Source organism: Cryptomeria japonica, chromosome 8, assembly GCF_030272615.1.
Source record: "Cryptomeria japonica chromosome 8, Sugi_1.0, whole genome shotgun sequence".
Taxonomy (NCBI): Eukaryota; Viridiplantae; Streptophyta; class Pinopsida; order Cupressales; family Cupressaceae; genus Cryptomeria; species Cryptomeria japonica.
Window position 1 is genome coordinate 439,211,689 of NC_081412.1, and position 14,267 is coordinate 439,225,955.

Genomic DNA, 14,267 nt, shown 5'->3' on the forward strand with positions numbered 1-14,267 from the left:
ACCAACTAACCAACCATCGATAAACCTATGAAAAAATAAAATTGCGATCTCCGAATAGAAGAAGCCTATAGATTACCATCCCTCGGAACCATACCGCCTGAAGGTTGTGCATTCTCCAGTCGATGCTTCTTACTAGTATTCCATGGATAAACAAAGAGGTGATTATTATAATACATTGAGGTAATGTAATTTCAAAACAAAGGTAATAATGATTTCAAAGTAGTGAGCAATTTTTAAGTAATGAGTGATGAATGATAAGTGGATAACACATGATGAATTCTATATCCTAGATGAAATGAGATAAAGGTAATGTCCTTTCATACTTGCAAAATGTCACTTGAATAGGACTTTAATTCTTGTACCTTAGAAGGTTTTATTTACATTACAATAGTAATACTAATAAAGTCATTAACTATAGATGAATATGACAAGATTCAATTAGAATGTTTACATTCCTTAATTAGTGTACCCTTGGTTTTATGCATTTATATATTTTCTTGAATATGGCCAATTAGTCTGTTGTTTAAGGTACATATTTTATCTATCTAGAGCTAAGCTTGTCTTACTAACAAATTGATGTTCTAAATAAATCTTAATAGGATGATTTGTAAAGAAAATTGCTCATATATGTTTAACAATCTTACAAAATGATTGTTGGGTTTCATTCTTCATTCATTCCCCTTTTCATAACATATTAAAGTTTTAAATTTGGCCAAGAGATGAAAAATTTATGATTATTTGAATGCTATCCTTAGTTATCATCTAATCTGACTCAATATCAACAACTATTAATATAATCTTGCTTTATCTAATCTAAACAACTATTAGTATGAATATTCTTAGCATTGATTATTTTCTAGATTGATTGAATCAACAAGTTATTGATTCAACATTCCTTATCTTTTAATGTTTTTAGATAAGTTCGGGTTGAGTCTTTTTGGATGTAGAAATCTCTATCTTCTTTGAAATGATAAATCCAAAAGGACAATCATTTAAATTAAATAATTTATTAAGATCAATTGTACATTGTGCTACGATATGATACGATTAATTGGACACCTTTAGCAATGGTTATTGTAGATTTGTTATAGTTTATGTAGTTTTCATTTTATAGATATATGCAAATTGTTAGTAAGCATTATTTTAGCTTTATTCAACCTTAAGACATATAAGATATCTCTCAAAGGAGGTGAAGCTCACCTAGAAAAGATTTTATTTCTAAAAACATTACTTTAGTAAAATATTTTATTCATTGAATTTAAAACAAATGTAACTAAATAAAATGTATAGAAGAAAAAAACAATTATTACGCCTAAGGCGTTCCCTATCTGAACAAGACAACTTCACTTTGAAAATCAACAGTGCACATCCGTCAAGAACGGATGCAAGACGATTAAAATCTCTTTAGCCGTTGATTTTTACGCCGAAGGCGTTCCCTATCTAAACAAGACAACTTCACTTTGAAAATCAACGATGCACATCCATCGAGAACGAATGCAAGACGATTAAAATCTCTTTAGCCGTTGATTGTTTTTCATCGATTTTATGCTTTTCCATTGGCTTATTATTTGCATAGGGTTCAGTTCGTCGTTTATTTCCCATGTTCCGCTCACTGTCTTCTCATTTTCACTCGAAAGAAAGAATCCGATGTCAAAACTTTATTTGAAAGCATGCATTTATTAAGTGATTTCTTATTTGAAACCCCAAATATCTACGTGGTTGTGGTTGTGGCTTACCCAACACACATTCTGATGTTTCCAAACCGCAACAAATGATTAAGCCAAATGATTTCAAGTTTAGGGCACTTGAGCTTTATTTTTAAAATTTGGAGTTTCCACCTTTTTTTCACTCTTGTCCAATCTGTCTTACATTGTATTGCCTTGCTTTTTTGTTTTTCCACTCATCTTTCATTTCCTTGGTATTTTTTCTCATTTTCTTATAGCTTTCCATTTTTTAATAAAAATGTTTTTTTATTACTTCATTTTATACGATATATAATACTTTTTATTACTTAGTTTTTTAAAAAATTTATTTTAGATTATAAAATATAATCTTGTGAAATATTTTTAATATAATATTATAAAAGAAAATCTCTTTAGCCGTTGATTTTTTTCGTCGATTTTATGCTTTTCCATTGGCTTATTATTTGCATAGGGTTCAATTCGCCGTTTATTTCCCGTGTTCCGCTCACTGTCTTCTCATTTTCGCTCGAAAGAAAGAATCCGATGTCAAAAATTTATTTGAAAGCATGCGTTTATTAAGTGATTTCTTATTTGAAACCCCAAATATCTACGTGGTTGTGGTTGTGGCTTACCCAACACACATTCTGATGTTTCCAAACCGCGACAAGAATGGTTAAGCCAAATGAATTCAAGTTTAGGGCACTTGAGCTTTATTTTTAAAATTTGGAGTTTCCACCTTTTTTTCACTCCCGTCCAATCTGTCTTACATTTTATTGCCTTGCTTTTTTGTTTTTCCACTCATCTTTCATTTCCCTGGCATTTTTTCTCGTTTTCTTATAGCTTTCCATTTTTTAATAAAAATGTTTTTTTATTACTTCGTTTTATACGATATATAATTTTAAACTTTTTATTACTTAGTTTTTAAAAAAAATTATTTTAGATTATAAAATATAATCTTGTGAAATATTTTTAATATAGTATTATAAAAGAATTTAAATAATGCAATTGTGTTATATTTAAGTACTGTGTTATGTATAATTTTTTAATACTATAATATTTTAATAAATTTAATATTTATATAAATCTATTATTTATATAAATCTATTATTTAATTAAATTGATTTTATATTTAAAAGATATAATATAATTTATATTATTATTATATAATTATTTTTACTATTTGAACTTATTTTCTAAATGAATCTTATTTTAAATTTTAAATTTATTTTATTTTAGATTATAAAATATAGTTTAAAAAAAAAATCTAGATCTAAGATCATAAAACAAAATTACATGTTTATATAAATTATACATTAGTCTATCTACTTCTTAGGTCAACAGTTTAGGCTAATCCAAAAATGTGCAAATCAATGAAATTGGTCTTGGTTATTTCTAAATGGAGAGTTCTTTTAGTTTATATGGTGATTTTTGTAGCTTAATCAATGAATAAACTTCTTTGCAAGTATATGAAACTCTCTACATATTGAGGATCGAGACTCTCAAATGCATTTACAAGCATCATTGAGATCTCTCATAATGTCTTCCAATAACTTGAGATGAAACTGCCAATGCACATTCAAATCTATGGCTTTGATTCAACAATTGTAGATCTAAATAATAAACCTGTCATTAGAATTCAAATTTAACTTCAACTAGAGAATTTATAAACAAATGAAAAAATTATAACTTGAATGTTAGATTGATAGTTATGTACAACATATTTTATTTGCTTTACAATCACTTATGATTTGTGGGACCCCAAACTACAAATTGAGGAAGAAAAGAAAGAGATAATATCCTTTGTAGCCAAGATCCCACATCCACGAGAAGGAAAAACATGACAAATTTCTTGAATTTGTTGTGCCTTGTTAGTATTTTTCAAATGGATTCTTGCATGCAACTATATTTGTAGAGGAAATGGAAAAAATGGAAAAGAAGAAATAAGTAGAGGAAATGTTGCTAGAGAAGCATAAGGCAGGATATTGAAATAAAACAATTGGTGTACTTAATCAAGGGGAAAATAATCATATATAGATAAATATAATTTATTTTATATATATAAATATGTTGATTATGTATTTTATTTTTATATATTAGATTATAATATTATGAGGGAGTGTATATTTCAATTAGAAGTTATTTAATTAAAATATCACAAGAAAATGATCTAATTCATCAAAATTATTCAAGGGTCAAATAAAGATCAATCATACTAAATAATTGACTCTAATAGAGACATAATAAAAAAAAGTTATAATTCTCACTATTTAAAAACAAGTGATTAAACTAAAACCTTTGATAATTAAGACAAGGCATGCACAAAAAGAAAGATAGATCAAGCCCATTTGAAAAGATAACTCCAGTTCCCTACCATATTAAAGTGGAGTTGAGATACTTTTTTGTAGGGTCTCTATGGAAAAAGATAGAAAAACATGATTACATACAAATGGGGTCTAGACTGAGCCCACTTGAAAAGATAACTTCATTGTGTAACCAATTTCTATTCTCATCAATATATATTTGCTACTTAATACATGATGATCTTTGTGGACAATTTTCCTTATCTCCTTACCCCTCTCTCTTTCACTTTCTCTTACCCCTCTATCTCTCTTTATCTCTCCCACTCTCCCTCTCTCCCTATTATGAACATACCATGACCTTATTGGTAATGGAGCCTCATTATCTTCTTGATTCAGAGTTTTTGCTTTAGTTATGTTTGGATTCGTGTAAGTGAATGCGTAGTTCATTTGAAGTTATTACTTCTCCATTAATACCTTTGTTGGATCATATTATGGTTCCCCATAATAACTACATTCACTAAGCAATGTGTATATAAAATATGTGAAATAAAATGTTAAATTTGGAGTAAAGAGGCATGTTCTCTTCATAAGAACAAGCTGGACATACTTTCATGGCCACTACTTTCCTAAGAGTTGCTTTGATATAAGTAATTTCTAATCTTGATAGATAATAATTTTTCTAATGCATATGTATCAAAATGCCAATTAACTAAAATTTAGCATACTAAAAACTATGAGCATTTCATCTCACTACAAAAGGACTCAATTCTAACATCATGGAATTTTATCCCTATCCAATTAAAATGTACAATGCAACATAGTTTACCACTAAAAATTCTTTGGGAAAATTAATTCTATGCTATATGGTATCCATCATATCTACATATCATCCTATACTATGGTCCTTGTCAATCCCCAACTAGGAAGAACTTCACCCATCATTTTTTAGGTAACAAGTAATGAAGCTTTATAACATACAACCCACACTAAGTTTAGAGAGCAATCATATAGTCCACATTATCAACTTTAATCTAATGGGTGGAATTTGGATCTGATCTCAAAGTAAACAAATTCTACGAGATCAAATTGTTTGGTAGAATTCCCTAAATATGTGTTCTCATGGCTTTCTCTTCCATCTCTAATTATCCCTCTCTTCCCCTCTCTCTCTATCTCTTCCTCTTATTCTCTTTATATCCTTCTCCATCTACATACCTACCTCCTTGCTCCTCTCTCTCTCTCATGGTAGAATTCCCTAAAGATGTGTTCTCATGGCTTTCTCTTCCATCTCTAATTATCCCTCTCTCTCTCTCTCTCTCTCTCTCTCTCTCTCTCTCTCTCTCTCTCTCTCTCTCTCTCTCTCTTCCCACATCTATATATTTATCTATATATATCCCTATGTACCTCTCTCTATATATCACTTCCTATTACTTGTCTCTATCACCCACTATAAAGAGATGTAATCATTTTGACTTCACAAATGAGTAGTATTTATTATTTCTAAAAAGGTTATAAAAATTTGGTCTTTTTTTGACACGTTGTTATTCTGACATTCTCTACTGGAGGCCCTTTTATAATGCTTTAAGATAATTTGACTTTTTACATACATCTATGTAAAAGAAAATAATATACATTATGATTCAATAGGAAATCAATAAATGAGTTAAATTTTTAGATGTTTTAACAATTGAATAAACAAAAAATTAGGTATATCCCTATCTCTCCTTCGCCCTCTCTATCTATATCTTATTATCTCTACCTCTCTATCTTATTTACTCCATCTATCCTGCTATATATCTTTATCTCTATATCCCCCCCCCTCTCTCTCAATATCTTTTTATCCATTTTTATCTACCATTATCTCACTATATCTATTTATTCTCTCTCAATGTTTTTCACTCTATATCTCTCTATTCTCTCTATCCCCCTCTCACTCTTCTCTCTATCTTTTTCTATCCAAATCTTTCTCTACCCTTTTCTCCCTATCTCTATATCTCTTTCTCTATCCTTCTTTGCCTTTCTATATCTATCTCTCTATTTATATATCTCTTCTCATCTCTCTCTATCTACTCCCCCTCTTCCTATCTCCTTATTTCTCTCTCCATCTCTATTTGTTTGTACCTATTTATCTCCCTCTCTCCCTCTCTCTATATTTTCTTATATCTCTATCTCTTTATCACTCCATCTCTCCTTCTCACTCTACCCTTTCATCTATATCTATCCATCTTTTCATCTAATGTTTCCCTCTCTATCCCCCTTTCTCTCTATATATTTATCTCTACCTCTACCTCTTTCTATCTATTTGTCTCCTCTTCCTCTCTCACCATATCTCCATCTCTACCTTACAGGGGCTTCACTTAGTAAACCTAAGTTATATCATGTGCATTCATGGCATACTAAAGAATCCCCCTATTTTCAAAAAGTTTTGCTTTAAACTCCTTTTTTGTCACCCCCTCCCAATACACAAACAGACTTAAAAACTCCCCTATTTTCACCAAATATTGTATTTTTCATAGCGTGAATTAAAATTCCCCCTATTTTCACTAGATAGACAATATATTGAGCTCTTTTTTCAGGATATTAAACCCCCCAATATTAATGCACGTGATATAATATTGCCTATCCAATGAAGCCCCCATGCTCTACCTCTATCTTCCTCTGTCCCCTTTATCTCTAAACATGTCTCCCTCTATCCATTGATTTCTCCCCTCTCTCTATCTCTCCCTCTTTCTATACTTATATATCTATATCTTTTTACCTCTATATTTGTCTCTCCATATTTTTTCCATCTCTCCCTCTCTATCTCTCCATCTTTCTCTACCCTCATATCTCTCTCTCTCTACCTCTCTCTATATATTGCTTCCTACCTCTATCTTTATATTTATATCTCTCTCTCTCTCATTATCTCCCTCTCCCTTTCTCTTTATATATTTATCTCTTGTATCTCTATCTATCCCCATTTCCTCTCTCTTTCTTTATCTCTACTTCTCCATATCTATCTTTCCTCTAATTCTACCCCATCTAAAAAGATGAAAATTTTCCTTAATTGACCTTTCATAACATGTCGACGTACCCATTGCACACCAAAGTGTGATTGCTAGTTTTAGTTAAGGGTGAACCTTTCTATAAGGTTTAGCATATATTACCATGGGCTTACCATTGCACCTCCATTTAGTGCAGGCGCTAGTTAAATAAAGTTTGTGCTATATTATTGGGCATTGAATTAAAATGATTTTTGGGAGGGCGCGGATTTAGTTATTTTGGCCATCATGGGTTCTTCTGCACGAATCGTCGGCATAATGGAGTGTGGGTTTTGCAGAGTCTGGGCGGGTAGTATTTGCAGATATTGACTTACCAGTGAAGGCGACTATCCTTGTTTTTTTCTGAGAGTGAGCCGCCATTATTCTTGCTAGTTTGTGGGGAGATATTTGCAGGGAAATCATTCAAATCTACTGTACATTCATAGACGCGAGGACTGTCACCAAAGCGTGGATGCAAGAGCTCCATTGTTGCATGAGGGCACAATCAGAAATACACATTGATTCCTGTCTTACTTGTTGCTGCTGTTGTGAGATGCTAGCCACCATTCTGTTTCAGAATTGATACATATATATATATATATATATTAAGGGACATCTTTGCTTTTGTCATTCCTCTGTAAGTCTACTTAGCTGAAGGTTTGGACGTGAACAGAGTGATCTGAAATTTCTGGAAGTTGCTATGTAATGTCGAAGGGCTGCAAATTCACTTGCAGACTGAATATGTAATCTCTGAGCATGATTAACTGTTTCCAGACCAGGTTAGATTGTATTTCTGTTCTTATTTGCTATTGAAATATGTGATTTCAGTACATGCAAATGAATATCTTCATCATTCAATCTATATGCATTTCTTTTTAATTCTGAGCAACAAGCACACAGCAAAAGTATTATCTTTCTGTTGCAAATCTGAAACCACGCTTCAAAACAAACTATTGGGAAGGGATAAAATTTTGGTTATAAAACAACTGAGAATTTTACAACAGGGGTGACTTCACTTATGTGCTGAACTTCTTTTTTGGGGGGTCTATGATGTGTATTGAGCTCTAATTCTGATCTGTATATTCAGTAATATGTGTGTTTTTGAATATTTATTTTATTTTATTAATGTATTTTTATATGCTTGATAAATTTACTGAGATTTCCTTCGGGGTCTTAATTTTTTTTGGGTCAGCTGAGTAATTGTAATAAACAATAAATACTGAACTGAAAAATATGCAATTTAATATTTAAAATAAACCAATAGATAGAAAATACTAAAATTAATATTAAATATTTAAATAAACACTAAAAATATGTAAAAAAATAAAATTGATAACAATCCGAATAGAAAAATTTATTGCTGTTTGGCTTCTACTCCTTTTTGGTGCTCTTCCATGCTTTTTCCCAATCTGCTATTTTCTCTTTCTGCGTCAGTGGATTGTTTTCCAATTCTCCTCTTGGCTTGATGGGGAATAAAAGGATTGCTGGGATTCCTGTTTTGATTGCAGTGACTGTCATAATGTCTCTTCTACCTGTGTTTCTGTTTGACCTAGCTAGGCACATGAGCAAAGATCCTTTTTCAATAATTAGGGGTTGGGTTAAGTGCATCCTTCTGACCAGTGAGAATAATATAGATGTTTCATTTATGAGGATCTGCATGTAGGGAATAAGGCCATGACTTAAAGAAATGATGTTTTGGACTTGAGGGCTAATTGCCTGTAATCAACCTTTTCTACGGTGGTGCCTTTAGTTAATTCACTTATGATCGAAATTGTTGACCACATCCCAACCCATAAAAAGGTCTACACGCATTCTAGTGTTGCCATGACCGTTTAGCCGAATAGCTCAAGTTCCAACCTTTCTAGGGCTTTTACTCATTTTTTTGGAAGTTATGAATTTACAAAAACTGGAGCTAACCTAATAATATCTTTTTCTTTAAAAAAATTACGATAGTAGCGTTTGGGAGGAGATGATTGAACATGAAGGATATGTCTAAAGGAAGTCAAGCTAATCTTTACATTTCAAAACTTCTAGCCCAATTTGGCAAAGCTTCATGAATGGATGAGCCTCCATTGGAAGCCTTTGGTAAAGTGAGATTCGCTATTTGTCCTTGTGTGAAAGCTTGGTTACTAGTAGTTTGTAAATCCCATTCAAACAAAGATGCCTTCCTCGAGGGAGGTCCATGGATTTGGGACAAGTTTTTTTTCAAGTATAAGATTGTGGTCTCTAAATTCTAATACGTTCGCATAACCTTTTACCATTTCTCCAATTTGGGTGACTTTTCCAAACCCCTCTCTTTAGTTTTCGAATGATGAATGTTTGCCCTCCATGGCAAAGTCTTTGGGGAATTGTTTTTTTGTCTTGGATGTGAATCAAATGGCAAGTCATTTTACCTTTGCAAGGATTCTTGTTGGTTTTGATTTATCCTAAAAATTATTAAAAGAAATTTAATAGTTGGCGCTAGGGTTTGGAAGCAACAATTTGTTTATGAAAAGATTGTGTTTAGATCTAGAGCTTGTTGTGCCAAACGACCCTTGGCTACAAAATGTCCAAAGTCTTCTCACACTTGGTTCATCGTTTTGTCTCACCAAGGGAGGCTGCTTTGTGGAAAAGGGCTGTCTCCTCATTTGGTTCATCATTTTGTCTCACTAAGGGAGGTCACTTGGTGGAAAAGGACTTTCTCCTCATTTGGTTCATCATTTTGTCTCATTAAGGGAGGTCGCTCGGTGGAAAAGGGCCAAATCGTGACACATGTTGATCAATGTTGACTATGAGGAAGATAATCTCTCCAAAATTTTACACCGAGACAATAATGGAGAAGTCCCAAATCTATCATATTAAAATTTTTGCACAAATTTTGTTTGACTTCCTTGATCAATTGTGCTGCACTACCAGTAATGATGAGATTGTCAACATAGATGACTAGAAATAGAATATCACCACTAGTATGCTTGACATACAAATTGGGATCGGAAGGACTCCTCTGAAAGCCTTGATCAATCAAGTACTTATCAATTTTTATGTACCATGCATGAGGAGCCTGTTTGAGGCCATAGAGTGCTTTCACTAGTCTGCATACCTGGTCTTCTTTACTGGTAACCTTGAAACCTGGTGGCTACGTCATGTAGACTTCTTCCTGCAAATCACCATTGAAGAAGGCACTCTTGACATCCATTTGATGAACTTTCCATCCAAACTGAGCTAAAAGAGCGAGGACAAGCCAAATGGTACTCATCTTGGTTGTCATAGCAAATGTCTCTTCATAGTCGATGCCCTCCTTCTGTGAAAATCCTTTTGCTACTAACCGAGCCTTGTACTTATCAAGGGTTCCATCAGCTTTATACTTGACTTTAAACACCCATTTACAGCCAATGGGCTTCTTCCCTAGTGGAAGATCGAACAACACCCAAGTGTTGTACTTCAAAAGACTGTGTTGCTCAGCTGCCATAGCCTGTTCCCATTCAGGTACACCTTTAGCCTCTAAATATTTCTGAGGCTCATAAATACTGTGAATGTTGGCCATAAGAGCAAAATTAACTGTGTTGTGCTTGCCCTTGCCTCTAGCTGATCTACCCTCAATCAGTTCATCATCTCGAAGATCACCAATGGTCTTGGCCCACCACTTAGGTCGGAGAGCAGAAGTACCAACATCCGTTGCAAGATGAACAACATCATCTGGGACATCTGGAGCAAACTCATCTGGATGCGGATCCAGATGTTCCTGAGGAAAGTCAAGTGGTGCAATGGCATGCCTAGTAGACCCCACAACTATAGAGTCAACTGAATCCCTCCCATCAAGTGAAGCTAAGGGAAGGTGAACACCCAAATCTGGAGCCTTTGGAGGTTGATCCTTAGAGCCCAAAACAGGAGAAGAAGGCTGATAAGGCTCTCGTTCTTCATCAAATACTACATCTTGACTGAATATGAGACGATCAGTGTCTACATCAATCAGCTGAGAAGCCTTATGATTGTGAACATCAATTTCTGACTCTCGGAAACCAGTTTGGTGACCGAAATATCACAGCCAAAGCTTTGGATAAGAACAAGGGTAAAGCTTAGTCCTTCCAGCAAAAAGGACAAGGTCAAGGTCAACCTCAACAGTCTTCGAAGAAGAGTTTACAGTGTAAAAACTGCCATCAGTTTGGCCATTTGGTGAAAGATTGTAGGAAGTTGATAGCATCCACGCAATATAAACAGGGAGGGTCAAAGCAGAAGGCCAATTCTGCCATGCATTCTAACTAGAAGGAATTTGCCTTCTAAGCGTGCATGGCCCAATGCCCAACTAATGATGTCACATCATCAACCTAGTACATTGACTCCTACCCTCAATCAGTTCATCATCTCGCAGGTCACCAATGGTCTTGGCCCACCACTTAGGCCGGAGAGTAGAAGTACCAACATCCGTTGCGGGATGAACAACATCATCTGGGATATTTGGAGCAAACTCATTTGGATGCGGATCCAGATGTTCCAGGGAAAGTCAGGTGGTGCAATGGCATGCTTGGGAGACCCCACAACTGTAGAGTCAACTAAATTCCTCCCATCAGGTGGAGCTCGTAAAGGCAATTTGAAATTGGTGAGACATCTATTCCCTGGTGGCTGCATCATGTAGACTTCTTCTTGCAAATCACCATTGAGGAAGGCACTCTTGACATCCATTTGATGGACTTTCCATCCAAATTGAGCTAATGCCCTAGGTTGTGGCAAGGTTCAAAAACCCTAGCCCCGACTTCTGCAATCATGATTTGCTGTGCGTGTAGAAGACAAAACCGCATGCAAGAATTCGGTATGAAAATCATGATGCAGAAATACGATGTGACTTTCAAAAATTGCAAAAATAATGCAGACGTAGGCCAACGACTCAGAAGATCGCCACTAAAACTTTAGCCGCTAGAAAAAATCGAGGGTTAAATGTGAAAAGAAAAATGTGTCATGAAAAAAATAACAGTGCGACTCCAGAACATCCGATGCAAAAAAGACAAAAATTGCGACGAAAAATCGCGAGAAGTGCAGATGCTTGGCCAGAGACTGGGCAAATGCAATGTTGTTACGTTTTCACACATGGCTCCATTGCAAATGGGGACCCCCACTTTTTCACCTTTTAGGGCAGATGTTTTGCTTAGATTGCCTTGGTTTAGTAATAATTTCCTAGCGTTTGCCTTTGCTAATGAGAAGGTGTCGGATCAAACATGTTTAAAATGTCAAATTGTTAAGTGTGATCCTAAATTTTGTCCAAGTTTTAGGTTGCAACAAGTTTTAAATTTGAGCGTAAATATGTCTAAGTGTATCTAAGTCGGTGATATTTTTTGTGCTTGAGCATTAAGAGGTCCTTTAGGAGTTGTTTTTTCGCTCCTAGGAGGTTAACGAAGTCAAAGTTGCACTTTATTATCCCAATAGATCCCAATTTTCCCGCTCAAAATCCAATTAAAATGATGAATGTCTCGATGCATAAACGACGAAATTTGATAAGTCTGGATATTTTTGGTGTGAAAATCATCGAAGTCCTAATGGAAAACATGAAATTGAGGTCTAGAAGTTAGTTATCCCGATGGGAGGCGTTTTTGTTGAGACATGGACCAGCTAGGACTCGAACCTAGGACCTTCCATACGCTGTTGGAGTGCTCTACCACTAAGCTACTGGCCCCTCTTGGACCAGTCCATCGTCGGTCCGGATGTGGCTTATTTCCAACACCAACACCCCCCCTTTAAGCCACACCTCTCGTGTGCTTCGGGCTCCTAGCCTGGACCTGACTCTGATACCATGTTTAGACATGGACCAGCTAGGACTCAAACCTAGGACCTTCCATACACTGTTGGAGTGCTCTACCACTGAGCTACTGGCCCCTCTTGGACTAGTCCATCATCGGTCCGGGTGTGGCTTATTTCCAACACCAACAGTTTTTCCCCAGGTATCTTGGTATTTATCTTGATGGACCACGTTTTTCCACCAAGAGGCCCAAATTTTGTCTAAGTGTTGGAAATTTTCCTGATAGGGGTCAAATTTCCTGAGGAATGAAGTATGAAGTTTTATGTGGATGAAATTGATTATCCCGATGAAGGTCGTTTTTCCCTAGGTCAGTTCATGAGAAAATTTAATGGAAATAAGTGCAGATATTTGTCTTGATGAAGATCGAATTTCCCCAAAAGGGAATCTAATGATGAAAATGTGTGGATTGGGCATCCAGATGGCCCACATTTTTTCCCAAGGTGGATTTTTCGCCCAAAGTTGATGAAATGAAGTGAATTTATGCATCCTAATGGGAATCAATTTTCCCCAAATGCCATTTGTGATGAGTTAAGTGGAATTTTAATGAGGATTTTTATCCAGACATGGGGTGTTTTTCTCCAGCTGACCCAAATTTGAGAGATGACGACAATTTTAATGACAAGTGTGCTCATATCTAATTATTTCTGCCTCCTTGTTAATTATGTAATACCTGGAAACAATTATTTAATGACAAATTAATTATCCTAAGGCAAATCGATTTTCCCCAAGCAAGTATAAAGGCAAGGTTTTTATCCCATGTTGCTTGTGTGGTGGAGTTTCAAGGTGAAAACATGAATAAAGAGACCCAGCCGACATTAAAATAATATTATATCTTGCTGATGTGACTGATTGAAGACACCATTGGAGGCTGATTGGAGTTCCCAGCGCCCCCATTAGAAGGAAATTTCAAAATTGTTGCAGGTTGCTAGTCACCATTGGAGGCTTAGGCGATTTGTGTGTTCAACGCCACCATTAGAGGGAGCCATGATTTTGTGTATGTGGCTGATTGCCTCACACTTTGGGCGATTTTGAAGACAATATGTGGCGCCATTGCTGATAAAGGGACTGGGACTACATTCAAATTTGAATTTGGCACCATAGCTGGACATATTTGAACACCATTGTTGGGCACTATATTCATTTCCAGATCTGAGATTCCATTTCCATCTATCATTGCATAAGGGTGATTTTATATGAACACCATTTTTGGTGAATTTGAAGGCATTTTGTGTGAACACCATTGCTGGTGCAAGTCTGAAGCATCATTTCTAGAATTATTCTCAGACTGAAGTATCATTTCCAGAATTATTCTCAGACTGAAGAATCATTTCCAGCCACATAATGGTGCCCAGGCATGGTCATTTTTGAGCTTAGAAAGGTGAAACAACTTAAGTGCAAGTGCATCACATGGCTGTGACCACTTCCAGCCCCTGATTTCCTTCATTTCCAGCGTGTCTTCAGACTTTTGGAGGCCATTTTCAGACTTTAACATTAGAAAATC